Here is a 25650-nt window from a genome sequence, read left to right on the forward strand (position 1 = left end):
TTTGACTTAGAACCTGGTGTAATTTTTGGAATTGTATGCGGTTGACGAAACTCCATGCCAACCATTCACTTGACTGCCCTCACGTTTTATTCCCTGTGCAAAAGTTGCAAAATAACTACCGTGTGTCAGGAAATTATTCAAGCATTCGCCGACCAGTAACTGGGTGTACAAATGCAAATCACTCCTAATTTAAATCATGTAATTTCTCCTTATTTTAATCCATATTAGCAATTTCATGATCCATGTTTATAATAAATCTTACAACACCAGGCTAAAGTCCAACAGGTTTATTTGTAATCACTAGCTTTCAGAGCGCAGCTCCTTCATCCGGTGAGATCTTCACTCACCGGATGAAGGAGCTATGTCGGACTTTAACCTAGTCTTTTAAGACTTATTGCTGCGCCCACTCCAGTCCAACGCCGCATCTCCACATCATCATATTAATGTCAACCTGTCACGCCTGTAATGACATCATCCAGCCAGCCGTGGCGCTGAATAGCTCTGTTGAAAGGGAGATTGTGAGCAGGGCAAGTTTTTGGAAAACCAGTTACCACAATAATGCAAGCATAAGGATTCAAACAGAAAACAACTGACAGGAAGTAATGCAAGCTGTTAATCAGTGCCCACTGTAGTTCCTCGGGCAGCCGCCGTCACTAATTGTGTTCTGGAAAATTTTAAGTTTGAGATGAATGCTGCGGGTAAATATTGTTGTGAGGGTTTTGTTGTTCCGAGTGCTTGGCCAGCCTGGGTTTGCCGGCTGCTGAAGCAGACTTGTCCTCGTGGCCAGCATTCCTGTGGTGGCGGCAGACTCGCGCCCCCACAGTACACGCTGCTATACAGCTCCCTTTAAAAAAAAACACATCCCCCGGATTAAATAAAATATAACCCTGCCCCGTCAGTTTGGGGGACAGGCTGGCAGGGCTGAGGAAAGTGGCTGCACGGCGGCACTTTCATGTCTTTGTTTTGCTCACAGTTTGAAGTTTTGCGTTCCGAATTAGCCAGCTGCAAACATTACATCACTGACTGGAGCCCAGGGACCCGGATCCACTCCCTTAACTTTTCAGCAATGGGCTCGGCTCAAGTTTTAACAGGAAATGTCTGACCCTTCAGCTAGCCGGAAAGTGCAGACCGGCTGCCCGTGATCAGTGACCGGGCGGCGGCGGCTGCTGCTGCTGACAGGAGCCGGAGTGTGGCTGCAGACACTCACTGACTCAGCTGGAGCCAGCCGACAACTTTCAGCCTCTTGTCAGACCGAGGGGGTTCTAGGTGTGGCTTCTCAAAGAGCGTCTGCGGAAGTCCTCCGCTTACAGATGTAGGCACGGCTCGGCGAATTTTCAACTCTTATTTTCACTCCTGTCGCGGGGAAGATAGAAATATTTGTGAGTATTTGTGTCGTGATATGGGGGGGAGGGTCGCATAATGGACTGGGGTGGGGTGGGGCAAGGAATGGTTTTTACTGAGGCGTTAATTACATGACACGATATGTAGATTGCACCATTTAATAACAGGCTGTATGTCACTCCAGTGATGCTGTTGTCAAATTCAGCAAATGTTTTTGAAGGAGAACTTATTTTTAGGCTTTTAGATTTTCTTCATTATTGTTTCGTTCTGCTCCATTTGTCAGCAGAGATGAATATTTATTTTCATTTGAACGTTGCCATTTGTAAATTGACTTTCAAATACGGGAGTGGGCGGTCCCATTACCGGGCTGCTGGAGAACTTTGATGGTACCCACCACTTGAGTGCAACGTTTCCTGGCGTCCCTTTCACGCTAGGTTGTCCTGTCACCGCCCCAGGACTATCGTTACCTTTAGGCTTCAACCCAATTCTCTACCACCTCCCTCCCCCGCAAAATGCACGTTTCAAACCCTGCCTTTACTATTCAGGCTCCAATTCAATGGGAACTTTGTCAGGACACATATGCACGTTTCATCCCGTGCATATATGTGCACAGCACAAAACTTTACACAGAAGGTAAAGAAAAAATGATATTGTGAACGTTGGAACGTTTTTGCCCTCTGCGGGACGCTGCTTAAAGGGACACTCACTTGAGAGCTAATCCCAAATTTTTGATTCATTTAGATATAATAGCTTAATCTCAAATCAGATTCATCAAATTTTCAGAGTTTCTGCCGAGGGATTTTTATTTACCTGCTGGCACTGTGACACTAACACACCTTAACATTGGAGTAACAAGGTTAAACACACGTACGTATTATTTACGTAATATTAACCTTGTATAACAAAGAACAAACTTCAAGTAAAATATTTAACTTGTCCAATTTTCCCCTTTTGAAGTGCTTTTTCTTAATTTGCCTCTATTTTGTACCTTTCAAAATACTTTACTATTGATAGCATCAGTTGTCTCACTCAGTTTTCAATATGGGAGTCGCACAAAAAGCCACCCTCCACTTGTTTGAAAGTTTCTTTTTCCAATCCAGGCCTAATGACGGAAGAAACATGTCCTTTGGTGTGATTTTCTAGCATCAGATGATACTATCTTGTTAATTGAACCACTTGTTAGATTAATTTGTAACCTGTTAAAATGGCTTTTACATAGAGTTTAGTACTCCCACGTGAGGTATGACAGTAGTCGGATGTGCAATAAACCTCCTTTTACTCTGCCCAGTAATGAATCTGAGAGTGCTGTAACTGTATGGGTTCACTATTACAAGCAAGTCTTTACTGTTTCTGTGAGTCAGATTGAACTCTTAATACTAGTCTAATAGACAGGTTTGTGTACTCCGTCTTTACGATCCCAGGGTAGATTAAGACTGCACCAATTCGAATTCTCTTAGGCCAATATTCTGGATTGAACCCAGATTTCAGGTGCGTTCATTGAATTTTTCAACTATATTTCCCAATATGTTCGATTGGAGACCGTTAAGTGCTTACCGATGATCATATTTGTCAGAAAAAGGAAGGTTTTAACTAATTTTAGTTCCTGGTGATGATATCAAACCATGGTTGACTTTTAAAACAAGTACTGACTGACGTTGACCTCTGCTTGTTTAAGAAGTGAACCGTGTATTACATTTACATGCATGAGGTAAAGTTGTGCTAAACTCCATTTTCTGAATTATTCTCCTCACTACATGTCAAGACCACAATATTTTGTCACCATCAAGTGATTTGTTGACATGTACAAGGCAAAGTTGGCAGATTCATGTTTTGTATTTTGCCAAACGTTCTTTTCAGTGTTATTTCAGTTTTCTCCATGAATTTTATTGCTGCAAACATGGTTCTTAAGAGAAAACGTGCTTTCTCCTTGGGATTCATGGATGACATCTATGTTTCAATCTCTTTTTCTGGGCGCAGAAGGATGGGTGAGTAAATTTGCAGACGACACTAAAGTCGGTGGAGTTGTAGACAGTGCGGAAGGATGTTGCAGGTTACAGAGGGACATAGATAAGCTGCAGAGCTGGGCTGAGAGGTGGCAAATGGAGTTTAATGTGGAGAAGTGTGAGGTGATTCACTTTGGAAAGAATAACAGGAATGCGGAATATTTGGCTAATGGTAAAATTCTTGGTAGTGTGGATGAGCAGAGGGATCTCGGTGTCCATGTACATAGATCCCTGAAAGTTGCCACCCAGGTTGATAGGGATGTGAAGAAGGCCTATGGTATGTTGGCCTTTATTGGTAGAGGGATTGAGTTCCGGAGCCATGAGGTCATGTTGCAGTTGTACAAAACTCTAGTACGGCCGCATTTGGAGTATTGCGTACAGTTCTGGTCGCCTCATTATAGGAAGGACGTAGAAGCTTTGGAACGGGTGCAGAGGAGATTTACCAGGATGTTGCCTGGTATGGAGGGAAAATCTTATGAGGAAAGGCTGATGGACTTGAGGTTGTTTTCGTTAGAGAGAAGAAGGTTAACAGGTGACTTAATAGAGGCATACAAAATGATCAGAGGGTTAGATAGGGTGGACAGCGAGAGCCTTCTCCCGCGGATGGGGGTGGCTAGCACGAGGGGACATAGCCTTAAATTGAGGGGTAATAGATATAGGACAGAGGTCAGAGGTGGGTTTTTTACGCAAAGAGTGGTGAGGCCGTGGAATGCCCTACCTGCAACAGTAGTGAACTCGCCAACATTGAGGGCATTTAAAAGTTTATTGGATAAGCATATGGATGATAAGGGCATAGTGTAGGTTAGATGGCCTTTAGTTTTTTTTTTCCATGTCGGTGCAACATCGAGGGCCGAAGGGCCTGTACTGCGCTGTATCGTTCTATGTTCTATGTTCGCAAATGTAGCCACAGCTACACAGCATAGAATCCTGAGATTATTAGGCAGATGATAACGCAAGATAAAAAGATGATAGTCCCGAAAGGCACAGCAACAGTAATCGATGCACCATGAAAATCTTAGTGTTTCTCCTCCTCCCTGCTGCTTACCTTCACAAAGTTTGGAGATAAGGATCCAACAACCCAATTAATAATTAAATAAGGTCTTTAATACTGCCAGAGACTTAAAAATTTGGAACATTACATGTGCCTCAATTGTCGTGTGTGTTGAGATAAATGATGAGCCATTTGTATTAACGTATAGAGATGAGACCAGATTTCTCTTGTTGAAGTATGCTGGATGTTGACATAAATGCGTTCAAGGTAACTGCATAAGGCTGTACAAATATTTAATATACCCATTAGTGGTATCAAGAGAACCACCTGTTGTGTGAAAGAAGAGTATCCAGAGAGGGGGCAGAGAGGACAGAGTTTCATTCTATACAGATAACCTGCTCTTCCAGGTCTCGGACCCCCAAAGGAGCATGGAGGGATTATGACGCTCCTTAAAGAGATTAGAACCTTCTTGGGCAACAAACTCAACTTGTGCAAAAGTGAAATCTTCCCAGTGAACTCGTAAGGGAGAGGAACCGAGCTGGCGGGACTGCGTTTAAACAAGCCCAAAACAAATTCCATTACCTGGGCATCCAAATTGCCCGTGACTGGACACGGATCCACAAATGGAACCTGACTAGTCTGGTGGTGGAGGTGGTGGGACACACTCCCACTTCCCCCGACAGGCAGTGTCCATGCTCCTGCCACAGTAGCACAGTCATGGAACTAGCTAAGGCATCACTTTGGCTTCACCAAAATGTCCATCTGCAACAACCACAGGTTCACACCAGCCACATTGGACGCCAGCTTTAAGAGGCGGAGACAGAGCACGGCGAGACATTGACAGTTGGGGACCTCTACACAGACGACAGACTAACGGTATTAGAGGAACTGATGGAGGGGTCGCAACTGCTCAATGGGATCAAACTATTGACAGTTACAAATCAAAAACAACCTCATTTTAAAAAATGCATCACTAAGGAAATTGCACAACATCTATAAATGGATAGAATGTCAGATGAAAGACAACATAAATGTAAAGTAATGTACAATGGTAAAAATGGACAACTGTGCATACCTCTAGGAATGCTGTATAACTAGTTAAAGCTGATGTTGAAACACTGGACTCTGCACTTAACATTTCTAGTCAATGCAATGTTATTTTTAATATTTTTATTGGATTTTCACATCTTACATTTGACAATGTTTTCTATTACATATTTCTACCTCAAACTTTAAGTTACAGTGTTGTACCTGTGAATAGTATTTTACAGAAAGTAATGCGGGTGGAGTTCTGGTTTATACAAGAACGAAAAAACAAAAGAGATACATATTACAACAAAACAAAGACATTTAATAATAAAGTGACAAAAAGAGGAATTCAAACCAGTTTGCCCAAGTGTGAGCAGAATAGGCCCACTGTACATATTTACAGTTGCCTGCTTCATCTCTTTGATGGCTGTGTACTTGGCCTCTCTGGATCCTCTTCCAATTCTTTCCTGCTATGAGGGCGATCACCAGGGTGAATAGGAGTAGGGACAGCGGGCATACCTGCTTTGTGCCCCTGTGCAGCTGGAAGTATTTAGAGCTGGTGGTGTTGGTCCGCACGCTCGCTTTGGGAGAGTTATACAGGAGTTTCATCCAGGCGGTGAACCCCGCTCCGAGCCCAAACAGCTCCAGTACCTCGAGGGGGTACCTCCATTCGACTCTGTCAAAGGCCTTTTCAGCATCTGGGTGGGGTCATTATCATGCTCAACAGGCGCCTGGTGTTCGCTGTTAGCCGTCTACCCTTAACAAAGCCTGCCTGATCCTCTGGCTCGGTTACTAGTCTGCCATTGTTGTCCCTGATCTGAGCTATGTCCCTTATGGCTGCCTGCTTCCTCAGCTGGTGACCCAGCAGGCGGCTGGCTTTGACTCTGTGTTCGTAGCAGGTCCCCTGTGACTGGCGGAGATCAGATCAAAGATCATTTGTAGCTTTTTCCTCTCTGCCAGAAACTCTACGGTCGGGGCTTCAGAGTATTGCCGGTTCACCTCTGGTATGGAGTCGACCAGTTGCCTAGCCGCCCTCCCCTGCCTGTCTCTGCGTGCCTTATAAGCGATTAACTCACCCCTAATCCATGGCCTTCAGTGCCTCCCAGAACATGAAGGGTGAGACCTTCCCATTTTGCTTGTTGGCCACATACCTGTTTGTGGCTTGTGGTATTTTCTTGCAAAATACCTTATCAGCCAGGAGGGCCACGTCCAACCTCCACTGGGGCGTTGGGTATGACCCGTATCCAACCTCACATCAATGTAGTGTGGAGCATGGTCGGAGATTAAGATCGAGAAGAATTCCCCTCCTACTATCTGATTTCCCCACTATAAAGAAGTCGATGCACAAGTATCCCTGGTGTAATTGGGAGAAGAAGGTGAACTACTTCTCCCCTGGGTGTTTGAATCTTCATCGGCCAACTGCCCCCATCAGCTCCATAAATGCATTCACTTCTTTTGCAACATTTTCCCAGTTTTGGGGTTTGATCTGTCCGTCCGTGGGTCCTGTACAGTTAAAGTCTCCCCGCCCCTCCCCCATGATCAGTCGGTGGGTAATTATTTTGGGGATTTCCACCATGGTCTTTTTTATAAACCCCATGTCATCCCAATTGGGAGCGTACATGTTAACTAGGATCACTGGTCGCTGACCATAACGTACTCTCCCCCTGGGTCCATAACTGTTCTCATTGTGGTAAATGCTGTTCTCTTATTAAGTAGTATGGCTACTCTCCTAGCTCTCGTATCATAGCAAGAATGGTACGTCTATCCTACCCAGCCCTTTCTTACCCCAGTCAGTCCTTCTCCCTCAGGTATGTCTCGTGGAAGAAGACTATGTCAGCTTTCATACTTACCAGGTGGGCGAATCTGGATCTTTTCCCTGGGAAATTAAGTCCCCTGACGTTCTTGGAGATTATTTGGATTGGTGGGGGGGTAGTTTGTCATGAGATAAACCATACTTACCTTGTGGATTTGCCCCTGCACTCCGGGGTTTCCCTTTGTTCAGAGACCATCCAAGATGGCCGCGGTCACCGTACTCACCATGAAGCCAGCCCTCTGCGCTCAGAGGCTTCCATTTGCCCAGGAGCCCCCCAACATGGCCACTAACTATGAGTCATGTGGGTGAGCCCCTGGACTCTCGGGTTTCCTTTTGTTTGGGGACCCTCCAAACTGGTTGTTTGCGGTGCCATTATGCTCCTGTCACCATATGTGGCCTGTTGTAGCCAACCTAGAGCCTTTGCTCCGCCTCCCCCGTCCCTCTGTTTTAACCCCCTTCCTATAGTTGTACCCCCCACCCATCGGCAGCCCCCCTCTCCTCTGCGGGAGATGCACCACGCCCCCCGCCCCCACCTCACTCGTACCTCCTGGCGCTAGCTTTCCTGCTACTGTGGTGGCCCCCCTCCTGGGGTCGGTTATGAGCCTAACCTCACCTGCTATATGGTTTTCCCCTATTTATATCCTCCTCGCCCTCTGCTGTGCTTTGCCCCCCCCCCCCCCCCCCTTGCCCCTTCCTTCCGACATTTATGCTCCCAGATTCAGAGGGAGACATTTTAGTCCTGCGCAAAGTGTCTCTCTGATCAAGTCAGTCCCTTCGGGTGATCCTTTCACTGCTCTTTGTTGCTATTTTCCTAGCCCATTCTCCTGGGCAAATTTGTTTACGTCCGCAGGGATCATAGTGCTTCCTGCCCTGGAATGTGACCCAAAGTTTGTCTGGGTACAGCATCCCAAACTTCACTTTGCTCTTGTACAGAGCTGCCTTTACTCTGTTAAATTTCACCCAGTGCTTGGCCAGATCTGCCTCAATGTCTTGGTAAATCCTGATCTGGTGTCCTTTCCAGTTGCAGGTCTTTGTTTGCCTTGTGCCGGATTCTTTCCCGGGCCTGGTACCGGTGCATTTTGTCAATTATCGTCCTCGACTGCTCTCTAGCCTTGTGTTTTGGCCGGAGTAACTGGTGGGCTCTGTCTCTTTCTGGCGGGTTGGGGAAGCTATCTCTTCCCACCAGATTTCCCAACATCATGGTCACATAGTGTGTGGGGTCCCTGCCTTCAGTTCCCTCCGGCAGGCTCACTGTCCTTAAGTTATGGCGCCGTGACTGGTTCTCCTGGTCCTCTATTTTCCCGTTTAGATTTTCCTGCGTCGCCACCAACCTCGCTATCTCCGTCTCTAGGGTGACAATCTAGTCATTCTGATCCATTGAGGCTCTTTCCAGTTTCTCTATCTCTCTGCCTTGTCCAGGGCCATCTGCATGGTGGCCAGGGTCTCCGTGACCACCACCCTGACCGCTGCTTTAATGTCGGTCTTGATTTCCTCCTTGAGCTACCTTCCCTCTCTAGTGAGGAACCTCTTCCATCCACCCTCCGCTGAGGGGGAGCTCTGTGTGAGGTTTGCCAGTCCCCCTCATTCTGGTGCGGCTGGTACTTTGCCTCCTTGTGCATCCATTGTCTAGACTGCTGGTTTCCCCTGTTTCTGCCACTTTTTGTTTCTTTGTGGCCTCTGAAGCTACTGTTGCTTGGCATTGTCTCTTGTGCTGTTGTTAGGTAGGGTGAGGGGATACTTTTGTCCCTGTTTTAGCAGGCCATTTTGTGTAAAAGAGCCTAATTTTGGATTCTTGGGAGGAGAGCCACCTTTCATCTGTCCGCTCTTCACATCCCCATCACCAGAAAGAAACAGAACAATGTCAGTCAAGCATACAGAATGCTGGAGTATTGCTGAATTGGTGAAATGAAAATCGGTGGATATAATGAGGAAAATGTACATTGCTCTGTTCAGACTGCATCTTGTGCAGTATATCCAGTTATAGTCACCCAAGCATGCACAAATTTCAAATTCTCTGTTGGGAAACGAATAAGGCAATTGAAATAGAACCTGAGGGGATTCTTTTCGTCAAAAGGTAGGCTTAAAATAAATGATGTTAATTGACCAGAATAAAATTTCTAAGTTTATAAACAGTAAAGCAAAAGCTTGAGCTAGAGCATCACTGTATGGTAGTAGGACAATGTGACATAGGTTCACACAGGAAAATTTAGGTCACATGAGAATTTCTTCCTAAAACAAGCAATTAATGCATGGAGCAAACTTTTGGGTAATAGAATGCAATAGAAGTGAAAACCTTAGTTGTTCAGAATTTTCTTTCAAAGCAATGATTTAGACTTTGGAGGCATTATTATGAAGTTTCCAGATGTGGTTAATAGTGAGGAAGAAAACTGTAGGCTGCAGAAAGCTATCAATTGGCTGGTCAGGAAAGTGGCAAATGCAATTCAGCCTGGATAATCATAGAATTTACAGTGCAGAAGGAGGCTATTCGGCCTGTCGTCTGCACGGCCCTTAGAAAGAGCACCTACTTAAGCCCATGCCTCCACCCCATCCCAGTAACCCCACCTCAAATTTTGGACACTAAAGGGATAATTTAACATAGCCAGTCCACCTACCCTGCACATCTTTGGACTGTGGGATTAAACTGGAGCACCCGGAGGAAACCCACGCAGACACAGGGAGAAAGTGCAGACTCCGCACAGTCACCCGAGGCCAGAATTGAACCCAGGATCCTGCAGCTGTGAGACAGCAGTGCTAACCACTGTGCCACCATGCAGCCCCTGAAGTAAGGCATTTGGGAAGGGGAAAACAAGGCAATGGAATGCACCATAAAGTGGTAGGATACTGAGAAGTGTTGAAGAACAGAGGGGCCTTCAGAGTGCATATCATCAGATCCCTGAAGGTAGCAGGACAAATTAATGAATGTGGCAGAGGGATATTTTCCTTTATTAGATTATTCGAGCAGAGATGTTATGCGGTAATTGTTTACAAATACTAATTGGGCCACAGCTAGAGTACTGTATACAGTTCTGATCGCCACAATACAGGAAATATATTCTATTTAGTAAAGTAATAAATTACATTCTAATTGACTGGCTGGCGGGATGCTCTGTTTTTCCGGCAGCCCGGGGGTTTCCCGGTGGCATGGGACTGCCCCACAATGGGAAACCCCATTGACCAGCTGGCGTAACGGAGTATCCCACCGGTGGGGTGAAACAGAAATGTGGCGCGGCGAGATGGAGAATCCAGCCCAGGTTTTCTAACACAAAACGTTTATGATGAAGACAATATTAAAATGTTTTAACTTCACACTTAAAAGAACAGCTTACAATTAGCCTTTAACATTACAAACGCCACCAAACCCCATTGCCATTCTGCATTTCCAGGCCAATAAAAATATTTTTGTCTTTGCTCGAGTTTTCCTAACTCCTAAATGACCCCTTGGGGGAACCCCGTGTGCTACCCGCAGAACCTCTTTCTGCCCAAATAATAAAACTTCTGCCCATTTCTCATCTGCTTGAATATGTAAAGGTCTCCACTTTCTCATTAGTATATTATTTCTAAAGTAATAACACTCTGGTGTACACTCTGATTCAATTTCCGTATATGCTTTCTGATACAACGGCTTTATCTCTGAGTCTTTCTGTGTAATTCAATCAACTTGCTTCAACTAAAGATATCCACTTCATCCACCCCTTGCTCTTGTTCTTTACTAACAATCTGATCAAGCAAGGTTTCTGACAGCTGAACCTCAGCCTCCCTAATTGCACTCCTCAAGTTCTCTTCTTCCTGTCTCAACTTGTGGCTTTTTGATCTCGTTATCACACAATCAGGAAAAACTCCTGGATATACATCTTGCAATATCGCAGTTGTTTGACTTTCCACTGGCCTTTCAACCACAGTAGGCTGCACTCCCATCTGTGACCCAGCTGAATAATTAGCGAGGATAAACTGTACCCCTGAAACAAGTTATTTTTCTATTATTCCTACTATCACTTCACTTTTCACCGGACTCTCTAATCTTAATTTACACAGTGGCACACTGCTGCTCACACCACTAAAACCACATATTACCACCTTTTCTGGCAATATTCTAAGTGGGGGGGCACGATAGCATAGTGTCTTATCTCCACACCACTATCATAGGTTTCCTTTTAACTCTGAGGTATACTTAACATCACCAACTAAACCTCCTTTGCACTGACCACCTGTGAATTTCTCATTTCCCCATTTTCTATCCTTCACAGATTGAAATTGATGTTGAAAATCTAATTTTGCTTTATGAACCAATTAAAAATCATTGGCCATTTCTGCTGTCTGTCTAGCAGTTTGCTCTTCCACATGAGTTCTAACTACTGCAGTTAGTGAATCTTTAAATTACTCTGAAATAATTATTTCCCTCCGAGCGTCATATGTTTGGTCTCTTTTAATGCTCTTATCTACTATCAAAATTATTTTGTTTAATTATGTGAATTCTATACGTGTCTGACCTGGTTCTTTCCTTGGTGTTCATATGCACTTAATATGGTTTTCTTCACCTCATCATAATGCCTTGATACCTTCTTTGATAGTGTTGCAAACATTTCACTAGCCCTACCTACCAACTTTGTTTGAACCAGCACTACCCACATGGTCTTTGGTCAATTCAATTGTTTAGAAACTTTCTCAAATGAGATGAAAAAGGCTTCCACATCTTTTCATCAAATCTTGGCAAAGCTTGAATACACACATAACCCTACTAAATATTTGACTAAAAAGTATTTCTTCTTCCTCAGCTTCTGCCTTTAGCTCCAAGCTTTTAAGTTGATGTTCTCCTTGCAGTACCAGTTCCGAAGTTCAAATTTACTCTTTCTCTCTTTATCCCTTTCTTCTTTCACTTTTTTTTAAATTTCTACCTCCAATTTCCTCCTTTCCAAATCCTTTTGAAAAGCCCTCCCTTTTCCTTAGCTTCTGCCATTGCCAATCTCTCCTTTTCCTTCTGCCATTGCCAATCTCTCCCTTTTCTGTGATGCAGCCAGATAGGATGTTCTCTATGGATTTGCTCGAGGTGTGATTGCATGAAAAATAGGGCTTTGGTATTTCTAAAACAAAACTATGAATACAATATTAAACTCTTTTACTTCAAAACTGAAAGGAACGGCTTACAATACCCCTTAGCACTATTCAATTTCAAAGTAAACAACAAAAAAAGAAACATACAGCTCTGAATCTATCTAAAAAGTAACATGGCATAGAGTAATACTTGCTTTATGAAACCGATTTGGCTCCTATTAGAAGACCTTCAGACTCCGGCTCTTCAAAACCTGATTCACTGGCCGTGTTTCAGCTTCTTCCTGGTCCCCAGAAAGACTGCTGTGCTTTACATGTTATTACTCTTTTATAACTATTCTACTGTGAGAGAATTGTGGACAGGGGGTCAGGCAGATTAGAATTCAGCTCCTCTCTCTCGCAAAGCTTCTCCAAAACCATTGCCTCTCTGCATTCCTGAGCTCCACCCAGCATTGACTTCATCTCTCCAAGCTGAAAACAAATGAACTCTGCAGGCTGCAAAGCTCATTAACTCCCCAGGGACTTCCCCATTCAAACCACATTGCTCTGGTCAATTTCACCTGCTGTTTCCTCAAAGTTCCCAGGCTTTTACAAAACAAAATCCCTTTCAAATGCGTGCCCACTGCAATCAAACGCACTATAATCCCAAGCTTTTAACCCTTAAATCATCCCAATATTTAGGAGCCAATATTCCTAAAATCCTCCATTCATCAAAAATGATAAGTTTCAAAACATTCATTTAGGTAAAGTTTGTATGGAATTATTTTCTAAAATGTTGTACATGTGAGATAAGAAAGAAAACTGCTATTGGACTGTTTGCACATGTGTATTTTGTGTTCCATAAAGAAAACAGGTTGTCCGTGAGAGTGTAATGACCCTTGTCCTTTGGGGGAAAAAAACGGTATTTTCTTTTGGAATGTTCTCTTTAATCCCAAAGTAAACTCGGCAGTTTTCTGAAAAGAATATAATTTGACTTCTTACCAAAAAATTCCTCATGTGGCCTATGGTTGCGACGGGGATGAAAACTAAAAAACGTGGAGGCTAAATTGAAAATGCATTCCATACATTACAGACACTGTTCAGAACACATCCTGGTGGGAAAAAAACGGAGAAGACTGGGAATAGAGCAGGGACTGTGTTACATTGCGAGTGTGCAGTTGGAAAGGAGAGATTTAGAAGACCGGGACAGCAGGGATTGTGGATTGGACAAGAAAGATGTCTACTGTTTCAGCTTTGCCAGAGCCATGCAGATCATTTAAAGGGATCTCTGGGAATGCTGTGTCATCAGGACTGTTGTGAAACTAGCTGGACAGGTTCTGCAAGGGTGTGAATCTGAAAGTTATTCACAAGAGCCATTAAGTAATGTGCTGGAAGATGAATTTTGAAGACTGAGATTTCACGTGGTGCCACATATGTTTTGGGAAGTGATGTGAATGCTTGTAACTACATGAACTTTGTCTTTGTTATATTAATTATTTAAAGTCAACTTAAGGGAAAGTTTGACTATCAACTTTCTTTCTCAATTTTTTTTATTGAAAGATTTTCGTTTCATAGCAAACAAACGTATCACACACATCTGACTATCCAGTTGTTTCTACCAAAATAATAGAGATAAATATTATACATCTTTGAATTCAAGTCTGTTTCCAGTGTCCAATGACTACAATTTAAACAGAAATCCCAAAGGGTGCAGTAACTTTGTAGCAGTTAACCCAGAGAATGTAGTTCGGAACAGGCAGCAGGATGGGTATTAAAAGGAAACACAGAGCAGACAGACAATATTCTAACACTCCCATCTTTCACGTGCCTCGTCCAGTGGCCCTTGCATCTTCCAACAGTTGCCAAATATATGTCGGCGCGTTTACAGTCCCCTAATTTTCCTATGGTAACAGTCTATCCAGTAAGATGTGCCTAGGTAGCTGGGGTAAAGCTGTGGCCTCCTTGCAGAGCAAGTCTCGTTGCTGCAAGTACCGGAGATCATTCCATTTAGGGAGGTGGAGCTTCTCTGTCAGTTTCCCCAGGGTCGCTATTCTTTGGTCAATATACAGATCCCTTACTGTCAGCATTCCTTCGTCCTTTCTCCACATTTTGTAGGTGGCATCTATTTTCGCTGGGATGAATCTATGGTTTCTGTATATGAGGGGTTGCAACAGGCAAGTCACCAAGTTTGTAATGGTGTCTGAGCTGGTTCCAAGTCCTTAGTGTGGCTACTACCACCGGGCTCCTCGGGTACTTGGTTGGGGGAAATGGGAATAGGACGATGGCTAGTGCCCAATGGCATGTTCCAACGCAGAAGGTCTCCTCCATCTGCACCCGTTCAGTCTCCGGCTCTTCCAGCCACCCCGCACCCTTTCTGCATTCGCTGCCCAGAGGTAGAGTCAGAGGTTTTGTAGTGCAAAGTCCCCCGTACGTCGCCCTCTTTGTAGGAGGGTTTTGTGGCTCCTGGGGTTCTTTCCAGCCCACACAAAAGCCATGTTCATCCACCTTGATGGAGAAGGATTTGGGATGAAGATCTGGAGTAATCTGAATATGAAGAGGAATCTTTGTCTGCACTTTTCCTGCCATAGAGAGCGGGAGCGAGTCCCACCTCAGCAGGTCCCTCTTCACTTCCTCCACCAGGCTAGACAGGTTCCATTTGTGGAGCCGTGGCCAGGAATAGGCAGTCTGGATCCCCAGCTATTTGAACTTGGTTTGGGCCAGTTTGAATGGCAGTGTCCCCAACTCTGCTCCTCCCCCCTGGGGGTTCACCGGGATGATTTCTCTATTGCTTAGGTTTAGTTTGTATCCTGAGAAGGCTCTGAACTCCCTCAGGAGTTCCGTCATCTTCCACATGCCGGCTAGGGGCTTTGGGATTTAGAGGAGCAGATCATCTGCATAGAGAGAGACTCCGTGCTCCCTGTCTCCCCTCTGAATGTCTCTCTCTCTCTCCCCCCCCCCCCCTGCCAATCTGGGAGCGATGGCCAGTGGCTCAATCGCCAGAGCGAACAGTGGCGGGGACAGCAGGCACCCCTGCCTCATGCCTCTGTGCAGCTTGAACTAGTCAGAGCTGGTGGTGTTCATTTGTATGCTTGCCATGGGAGCACTGTACAGCAGTTTCAGCCATGAGGTGAACGCTGGCTCAAACCTGAACCGTTCCAGCACCTGCATGAGGTGTCTCCATTTTACTCTGTCGAGGGCTTTCTCTGCGTCCAGGGAGTTGATCACTTCTGGTGTCTCCTTCCTGGTGGGGTCATGATCACATTCAGCAGGATTCTGATGTTCACTGTCAGCTGTCTGCGCTTGACAAACCTGGTCTGATTTCCCGTGATTATTTCTGGCAAGCAATTCTCCAGTTGTCTTGCCAGAGCTTGCGCCAGGACTTTGGCATCAAGAGTGAGATGGGTCTGTATGACCCACACCCTGCCGGGTCTTTCTCCTTCCTCGGGCTCAATGAGATTGAGGACTGCACCAGCCTGGGTGCAGCATCTCTCTCAACAGTCAGTCATTGAACTTCTGCAGGTGTGGGGCCAGTGCTGTCGCAGACGTCTTAGAACATAGAACATAGAACAGTACAGAACAGGCCCTTCGGCCCTCGATGTTGTGCCGAGCAATGATCACCCTACTTAAACCCACGTAACCCGTATACCCGTAACCCAACAATCCCCCCATTAACCTTACACTACGGGCAATTTAGCATGGCCAATCCACCTAACCCGCACATCTTTGGACTGTGGGAGGAAACCGGAGCACCCGGAGGAAACCCACGCACACACGGGGAGGACGTGCAGACTCCACACAGACAGTGACCCAGCCGGGAATCGAACCTGGGACCCTGGAGCTGTGAAGCATTGATGCTAACCACCATGCTACCGTGAGGCTTCTTGTAGAAGTCCACTGGGAACCCATCTAGTCCCAGTGCCTCCTTTAAGTGCATGGAATTGATGCATTCCATGATCTCCCCCAGTCCTAACGGTGCTTCCGATCCCTGCATCTTTTTCTCCCCACACAGCTGATATTTCCAGCTCATCCAGGAACTGTTTCATCTTCGAATCCCCCTCCGGGGGCTCAGAGAGGTACGGTCCCCAGTAGAAAGTTGGAAAGGCTCCGTTGGTCTCATCTGGAGCAGTGACCACCTAGCACTCCCTTTCTTTGACTGTGCTATCTCTCTTGTGGCTGCCTGGTTTTGCAGCTGATGTGCCAGCAGGCGGCTGGCCTTGTCCTCGTGCTCATATAAGGTCCACTATGCCTGGTGGAGCTGGTTCACTGCTTTCCCAGTGGAGAGCAGGTTCAATTCCAATTGTAGCTTTCCTCTCTGCCAGGAACTCCATCACTTCTCAGAACTCCTTGTTGGTGAGGAGGGCTGTGTCCAGCCTCCGTGGGGGTGCTGGGCCCGGCCCCTATTCAACCTACTTCCATGTAGTGTGGTTCGTGGTCCGAGATTACTATCGCGGAATATTCTGCCCCTACCCTAGAAGCACCGACTTACCCATTACAAAGAAGTGTCCCCCCCCCCCCCCCCCCCCCCCGGCTTCATGAAGGCGATTAGTTCCTTGCCATTCCTGGTTTAGCGCACGACCTAAAGCCGAACTTGTCTGCTTTTAGGTCCCTCATGATAAGTTGGAGGGATCTCTGCCACAGTCTTTTTAATGAACTTGGTGTCATCAGAGTTTGGGGTATATATGTTTACTAGACCCATTCTAGGACCCCGCTAAAACTTATGCAGGGTCTAAGTCAACCCTCGGGCTTTTAAGATGAGCGCAGACTCTGGATCTTTTCACTGGTCCATTGAGTACCCTCATGTTCCAGGTGACCGCCCTGATGGCGGGTTTCTGTCTCCTTTCCACCACACCCCCTCCTGTGGGGTCAGCCATATTTATCTCATGGATGTGCCCCTGCACACCTGGGGTTTCCCTTTGTTCATGGACTATCCAAGATGGCCTTCCTTCCTCTTTCCAACCAACTCCACATGCAACCTCGTTGTGACCAGCATTCTACCCTTCTCCGCACACTCATTCCCTTGGCTCTCATTTCTGACCCCTCTCCTTTCCTCCCTCTCAGAAGATATACCGTGCGCCCCCCGCCCCTCTTTTTACTCCCGTGCACCAGTTGGCTCCCCTGGAAAATGGATTGTTTTGTTCCGAACCCATCTAGTTACTCTAAGTCCATATTGTTTTTTGTCTCGCCGCACAATTTTTTCCCAAGCCCATTCTTCCGTACAAACTCGTTCGCTTTCTCCGGTGCGTCGAAATAGTGTTCTCTGTCATTATACATGACTCATAGTCTTGCCGCGTACAACCTGCTGAATCGTGCCTTGTTTTGGAACAGTGCGGTTTTGGCTGCGTTAAATTCTGCCCATTGTTTGGTCAGATTGGCTCCAATTCCTGATAAATGTAGATGGTGTGTCCTTCTCAATGCATGACCATCTGTTCCTCGACCACTTCAGGACCCATTCCTTGCCCTGGAATTTGTGGAGTTTTGCTATTATTGCCCGTGATGGTTCCCCTGGCTTAGGATTTTGTCTGAGTGACCTACAGTCCAGGTCCATCTCCTCCCTGACCAGTTTTCCGAGCAGCTTTGAAACAAATTCTATTGGATTCCTACCCTCAGCACCCTCCGGTAGCCCGATGATTCGAAGGTTCTGTTGGCGTGACCTGTTTTTCGCCTACTTTCCCCTTTTTATTTTCTTTCCACAGGCGCTGGAATGTGGCGACTAGGGGCTTTTCACAGTAACTTCATTGACGCCTACTCGTGACAATAAGCGATTTTCATTTCATTTTTAATTTCATTTCATTTCATCATGGGATTCTATTCCTTTGCAAAGTTATCTGCCGCTACAGGGATCATAATGGTATCTTCTTTGTGTTAGTTTGATCAAAGTTATAAGAGTCTCAAGCCAGCTAATTATTTCACCTGTTTTATAAACTGAGAAGTTAATTGTCGAAGGTACAAGCGATTAGCAAAATAATTCTAATTTCTAACCACTTGCAATTTGAACTGGGCGCTATGTCAATGCTGGCCCCAGTTTGTAGAGACCATTGTTTTGTGCCGGCGAATTTGGACTCATCCTTTGGGGCTTTGAGGGAGGAGGGGTTAGAGCTTTGGTGATTTGTTTGTAGGTGCTAAATTCGCTAGTTGTGAGGAGTGGCTGGAGAAGTATAAGCTCCCTAGAGTCAACCGGTTTGAGTACTACCAGGTGCAAAGCTTTGTGCGCAGCGAGGTCCCTTCCTTCCCTTTGTCCTCCCCTGTCCTCGTTGATGGACAGAGTTCTCTCGGTGGTTGATGGAGGAGAGGATGTCGGAGATCTATGGCCAGCTGGTGTCGATGGCGCAGGTCCTATTGGACGAGATTAAAAGGAAGTGGGAGGAAGAGTTGAGTCAGGGGTCTGGAGTGAGACTCTAGATCAGGGGTGGGCAAACTTTTCCGTGCAAGGGCCACATTCAGAAATTCACAATTTTAAAGGGCCGCATAGTATATTAAGTAAAATAATTACTTCACCCGGTTATGATTCTGGGCGCCTCATATAGAACATAGAACAGTACAGCACAAAACAGGCCCTTCGGCCCTCGATGTTGTGCCGAGCAATGATCACCCTACTCAAGTCAATGTATCCACCCTATACCAGTAAGTAACCCAATAGCCCCCCCCCCCATTAACCTTTAAAAAAAATAAAAACAATTGTTAAAAAATTTTTTTTAAATTGTTTTTTTTAAATGACTTGGTGGGCCGCATAAAGACCTTTGGCGGGCCGTAGTTTGCCCACCCCTGCTCTAGATAGAGTCCACTCCACCTCCATGTGCGCTAGGTTAAGCCTGAGTCAATTAAAAGTGGTGCATTGGCCACATTTAACGAGGGCAAAAATGAGTGGGTTTTTCGCAAACATAGCGCATAGGTACGAGCAGTGCTCTAGGCGCCCGGCACACCACACAAGCATGATCTGATCCTGCACTAAGCTTGTGAGTTTCTTATCATAGAATTTACAGTGCAGAAGGAGGCCATTCGGCCCATCGGGTCTGCACCGGCTCTTGGAAAGAGCACCCTACCCAAGGTCAACACCTCCACCCTATCCCCGTAACCCCACCCAACACTAAGGGCAATTTTGGACACTAAGGGCAATTTATCATGGCCAATCCACCTAACCTGCACATCTTTGGACTGTGGGAGGAAACCGGAGCACACGGAGGAAACCCACGCACACACGGGGAGGATGTGCAGACTCCGCACAGACAGTGACCCAAGCCGGAATCGAACCTGGGACCCTGGAGCTGTGAAGCAATTGTGCTAACCACAATGCTACCGTGCTGCCCACCAGAAGGAGTTTCTGGGTCTCCTTCACCGTGTTGAGAGTTCATGGCGTTGATTTGGAACCATGCTCTTTGGTGGCTATTTTTGGGATCTCAGGTTTACCGAAGTTGCAGACAGAGGCGAATGCTCTTGCCTTAGCTTCCTTAATAGCCCAAAGGTGAGTTCTGTTTGGTTGGTTCAGTGACCTATGGAGTTTTTGCAATTGGGTAGGTTGGGGGGTGTTGCCGGGGGGGGGGGGGGGGGGGGGGGGAGAACCAAGTATGTGTTGAGAGGGTCGGCTGAAAGGTTCTACCTGAGGTGGCAGCTGTTTTTTTCTATTTCGGGGAGTTGGTCATATGCTAGGGGGTGAGGGGGGTGTAGGGGATTGGTTCTTGTTTCTTTTGGGTTTGTGGGGGGTGGGGGGGTGGAAGGGTTGAAATATTGTTAACTGTTGTACGTATATGGATGTAAAGATGTTAGATTGAAAAATTTGTTAATAAAAATAAACATTCTAACCACAATGAGATTGAAGCAGGCAGACTTTCACCTGGCATTTTGTTGTGTTGGAGACTGGGATTAAGATGGGCATGATGGTGATTTTTTTTCCATTTCCAAGTGTGATGCCAGTTTCCCAACTCACTTCCGCCTTCCACTGCTTTTGGTGGAGGTGTGTGCAGAACAGTGTTGTGGCAATCTGCTGAAAATGGCATGTTAGAATTGAGGCGGTGGCCGAGCCAGTTGAAAGTTTGTTGCAGGTATTGATGCGATTTTGGTGGTGAAACATGCTGGGTCAGCAGAGCAGCACATCCCAGGAGAGGAGCTACCTGCACAGTGGGGAGCTGTTCATTCCTGAACCTGCAGAAGTGGAAGAAGGAGTAGCGAGCAGTTGATGCATTGGCCATTGCATGAGTAGAGCTTGCAGAGTATTTTAATTAGAGACACTGGTGCATTTGTGGAAAAGTACATCTGCAGGAGTCAGTGGGGCACTGTTGGGAGCTCAGGCAACCATTGGCATGCAGCTGATGACAAGCAAGGCGGGGATGTGTCATTACAAGGGCTGGCAGCAGACCAGACTGGCATATCGTAAGTAGCCGCCATCATAGCATCAAGAAGATGACAAATGTGTCGTATGAGAGGGCATCAGACCATGAACATTCCCGCCCAGAACCTTGCAAATTTTTCACAACCCCAAAACATATGCACGTGATTCGCTGACCACCGCCCACACTTCTCACACTCATCTGCTACCCCCTGAAAGAACCCACTCATTCTCGCCCTAGTCATATGCACCCTGCGCACTAAACTGTATCAGGCTCATTCTTGCACGCGGCGGTCCCGTTTACCCTACGTTGTGCCTCACTCCATACTCACAATTGATCTGCCCTCCCAACTCCACTTCCCATTTCTCCTTGATCTTCACCACCCGCTCACCTCCCTGCTCCATCTGCCGCTTGTATATATCCCAAATTATTCCCTTCCCTTCCACATCCGGAAGCAGCAGTCGCTCCAGCAGGATGTATCCAGGCAACCTAAGGAATCCCCTTCAGACCTTTTATGCAAAGTCCCTAACCTGCAGATACCTGAACTCACTCCCCCTCAGCAGCTCTACCCTCTCCCTTAGCTCCTCAAGACTGGCGAACCCTTCCTCCAAACACAGATCCCTCACCTTGACCAGCCCCACTTCCCTCCACCTCCCATATACACTATCCATCCACCCCGGCTCCAACCCATGATTCTCACACAGCAGCATTAACACAGACATTCCTTCCAACCTAAAATGCCTCCTCAACTGATTCCAGATCTTCACCATGGACTGCACCATTGGGCTCCCTGAATACCTGCTCGGAGCTATCGGCAACGCTGCCGTCTCCATAGCCCTCAAACCAGACCCCTCAAGATTCCTCCTCCATCCTCACCCACTCCACTACTCCTCCTTCCCACCACTGCCGCACTTTGTCCATATTTGCCGGCCAATAATAATGAAGCAGGTTCGGCAACTCCAACCCCCTCTGTCTCTGTAGCAGGATCCTCCTGACCCTCGGCACCTTCCCCGCCCATACGAAGTACAAAATGATCGTGTCCAATTTCCGAAAAAAGACCTTTGGTATAAAGATCGGGAGAGCCTGAAAAATAAACAAGAACCTTGGCAGAATATTCATTTTCACCACTTGGACTCTCCCCGCTAACATCAAGTGCAGTGTATCCCACCTCTTAAGATCCTCCCTGGCTTTGTCCACCAGTTTCATTAAGTTCCAATTATGGAGCCCCATCCATTCCCTCGCTACCTGAATCCCCAAATATCTAAACCGATCCCTCGCTCCATAAATGGCACCCCCTCCCTAAATTAGCCCGCTGTCCCAGCTCATTCATCGGGAAAGCCTTGCTTTTCCCTATATTCAGTTTCTACCCCGAGAACCCTCAAACCTCCTCAGCAGGCCCATAATCCTTCCCATACTCTCCAGAGGATCCAAAACATACAGCAAGAGGACTTCAGCACAGAGTGAAACCCGATGCTCCCTCTGTTTTTTCCCCCCCCCCCCCCCCCCAATCCCCTGCCACTCTGCCAACCCCCTGATAGCCATCGTCAATGGCTCTATGGCCAGCGCAAACAGCAACAGCGACAGCGTGCACCCCTGCCTCCTACCCCAGTGTAAGCCAAAGCATTCTGAGCTCATATCATTCGTCCTCCCACTCGCCCTTGGTGCCGCATACAGCAACCGCACCCATGCCACAAATCTCAACCCAAACCTTCCCAAAATTTCAAACAAGTACCGCCACTCCACTGATCAAATTCCTTCTCCGCGTCCATGGACACCACCACCTCTGGTACCAGAGCTCCCAACGGCTTCATCACCGCATTCAACAGCCGTCTTATATTATTCGCGAGCTGCCTACCCTTCACGAAGCTTGTTTCATCTTCTGCAGCTTCCCCTGGGACACAATCCTCCATCCTCCCTGCCAACAACTTAGCCAATACTTTCACATCCGTGTTCAACAGTGATATAGGCCTATATGATCCACATTCCACTTGGTACTTCCCCTTTTTCGAGATTAGCCTGATTGCTGCCTGCATCATCGTCTCCGGCAGCTCCCCCTTCTATAGCACTTCATTAAATGCCCCCAACCGATATGGTGCCAGATCCGTCGCAAATTCCTTATTTTTCTGTCGGGTACCCATCTGGCCCTGGAGCCTTCCCCGACTTCATACCCCTGATACTATCCAGCACGTCCCTCAGCCCCAGGGGCTTCTCCATGCCTGCTTCTTTGCTTCCTCCAACTGGGGAAATTTCCCCCCCCCCGGGTCCGCCTCGTAAAGCTCGTAAAATCCCTGGTAGTATTCCCTAAACACCTCGTTTGTCTTCCCCCAGCTCCGACACCACATCCCCAGCCCCAATCTTTTCTCCTTACAGATGCTGCCAGATCTGCTGAATATTTTGAGCATTTTCTCTTTTGATATCAATGCTCCATTGTCTGTAATGATCCCGCTTTTGTCTTTATTAACCATTCTCCTTTTTACAAAAGTATAGAAATTTTAGTCCGTTTTATGTTCTTCGTGAGATATTCTATTTTACCTATGACATTGTGGAATGAATGGACTCCATTTTCTGCCCAAACTTTGCACTGCCACAGGGAACTCCAACATTTGCGCACACACCTCCCATTGCTGCTCCAAAGAGGCTTGCTTGGTGTGTGATTTCCCAGGCTCTGCATCTCTGACCAGCTGAGCATGGCTGGAGCAATCTTCCAAGTGTGGGCTGCTTGCAACTACCTCTACCTCCCTCACCGCCTCCTGCTCACATGTGACGTGCTGGTCACCTTGTGCTACCTGTTCTAAATTTTGCAAGTGTATTTCTGTACTGCTAGGTGGTGTATTTGACCGATTTGACAATGCAGACTCGGATACATTTTCCTCAGAACTTGCTGATGTCACGATAATATACCGAAGCTCTCCCTCCACAACTAATTAGAAAATCCCACCTCAGTTTTTAGTTGATTTTGCAGAGCTGCAGAAGCCCAGAACAGCTTGGGCATTGATGAGGTTTCAACAAATAAGACTGGAGCTCCACCCTCATCACATGGAAATGGGAACATGCTTTCATATTTTCACAGTCTGACACCCATTTCATCCTCACCAATTTCCTGCCAAGCTGCTGTCATGGCAATTTCAAGAGCTCCCTCCATGGATGTCAATACGGCAAGAAGTGCCACTCCTCCACCAGATCGACCCCTTCTTCATTGATGTGCTCTTTCATCAGCAAAGTCAAGAGTGAGAGAGTTCAGATCATGTTGATCTCCCTCATCACATCCTGTGGTTCACTCACATGTGATGTCCGTGGCTTGAGAGTTACCTCCTTCAATAGTGCTGAGGAGTGCATTAGGGCGCACATATCCTCACTGTTCCTGAGCGCTATGTGCCTTCAGATTACTCTATACGTTGTTGGTGACTCCAGAACTGAATGCCTGCCTGGGTGCAAAATTGCACTCATTTGCCAGACTGCAGAAGATTGACGAAGCGCTTCCTGCACTACCCACACACACTGTTGACCACAGTGCGGGTGCTCACCTCTTGGACCACCAACATCCATGCCTGCTGGTTCTGACTGGCTGGCTGCCTCCTGCCGCTGTGTAGAACTGGTTGCTTTGTCTCTAAAAGCGCACTTGCAAGGAAGTGTATCAGTAAAGCATAGGCCGCCCGCCCTAGGCACACTTACCCCATCAGCAGAATACCATTATCCATGATCATAGTTGCCCACATCTACATCCCACTACCTCCAGTTGTCCAAAACCCCTAATTGAACAGCAAACTCAACATTGACCGACCACCAATTGGTTACCGCCTTCAAGATAGTGTCAGGTATCAGGATCCTAACCCTGGAATTAAAATCCAGACTGTTTTGAGGGTAATTAAGGGTAGTAATGGGAGTAGTATGAAGTAGAGAAGCTGGTGAGAAGTAATCGGGGATGCAATAGAAGTGAGGGAAAATTTGAATTGTATGGGGGAGGGATAGGAAGAGAACTATTTTTTTCCTGCAAATGCTATCCCAAATGCAGTTACAGGCATTGCTGGCTTCTCACCCTTTCATACACTGCCACGCACCACTCCCATGCCTGATAGAAAAGGAAAAATGACCGAGAAGCAGGAAGGGAGAGAGCAGACACACAGTTAACGAGAAGCACACAAAAGGAAATGGAATGCAAGAGAAGGTAGTAATAGAGCAATACCAAGATAACAAATATCATTGATAGAGAGTAGTTAGGATCCAGGAACAGTCGTTTCGACGAAGAAGGGGGGAGTGGGAGAAGAGAGAGAGAAAAGCGAGATGGAAGCCAGAGATGGTGTTCTGGAAGTGAGGGTGGATATAGACCAGTGTTCTTCAAGTCGGGGGCGCGACCCGTGGGTGGGTCATGGACGGGTGTCGGGAGGGTCGCAGAGCCGTTGTCCGCGGCGTTCCCGATCTCACAAATCCCCATGCAGCAGCCGGCTTTTCATAACGACTGCTGCAAGCGGCCTTTAAAATGGCCACAAACATGTTATTTTTTTTTAAAAAGTCGGCCGCATTGCACATGCGCGCACAATGATCGGCGCGCATGTGCAATGCGGCCGACTTTTTTAAACATGTTCGCAGAATGCGGATGCATGCCGATAATCAGGCACGCACACGCAGTGCGGTCGCTATTTTTTTAAATGGTTGCAACTTTTTGGTTTAAAAGTTCTGTAGTGGTATTTATTCATTTACTTTATTCAGTTAATTTTTATTTCTTTCATTTATTTTATTCATTTTTTTTACAAGTTCGGGGGGATTTTATTCATTTTTTTCATTTATTTTTTTTTACAAGTTCGGGGGGGGGTTTACTAATTTTTTTCATTTATTTTACTCATTTGTTTTTTACAAGTTGGGGGGGGGGTTTATTTGATAAAAATTTACAGGAAAAATATGCAGTACTTTGGACAGATGGAGACTCCATGCTTTCCGACACCGGAAGGCTTTATCTTCATCCAATAGGTTCCATTGGAGGAGCGTGTAAGAGGGCCAAAGGGACTCAAAACCATTTCCTCCATTTTTGTCAGCAGCAAACAATGTAAGTAAAAATGGTGGGTCGCGCAGGTCGGCCGGCGTGGGTCACAAAGGTCGGCCAGCGTGGGTCGCGAAGGTCAGCCGGCGTGG

The 25650-nt window shown here is 46.5% G+C and overlaps 1 protein-coding gene across 3 annotated transcripts in view; it reads left to right on the forward strand.

Annotated features, from left to right (window-relative positions):
* Positions 1–589: 589 nt before the first annotated feature.
* The window catches only part of LOC119961888 (WAS/WASL-interacting protein family member 1-like), a 145259-nt gene continuing 120198 nt past the window's right edge, over positions 590–25650 (forward strand). For 2 of the 3 annotated variants that reach the window (XM_038789371.1, XM_038789374.1), the window contains exon 1: positions 775–1379. The gene's annotated coding sequence lies outside the window, so the exon portion shown is untranslated. Of the gene's footprint in view, positions 699–774; positions 1380–25650 lie in introns of those variants that run through there. The other variant, XM_038789373.1, reaches the window with a different exon arrangement.

This window comes from Scyliorhinus canicula, chromosome 2 (genome assembly GCF_902713615.1).
Source record: "Scyliorhinus canicula chromosome 2, sScyCan1.1, whole genome shotgun sequence".
In the NCBI taxonomy this organism is placed as follows: Eukaryota; Metazoa; Chordata; class Chondrichthyes; order Carcharhiniformes; family Scyliorhinidae; genus Scyliorhinus; species Scyliorhinus canicula.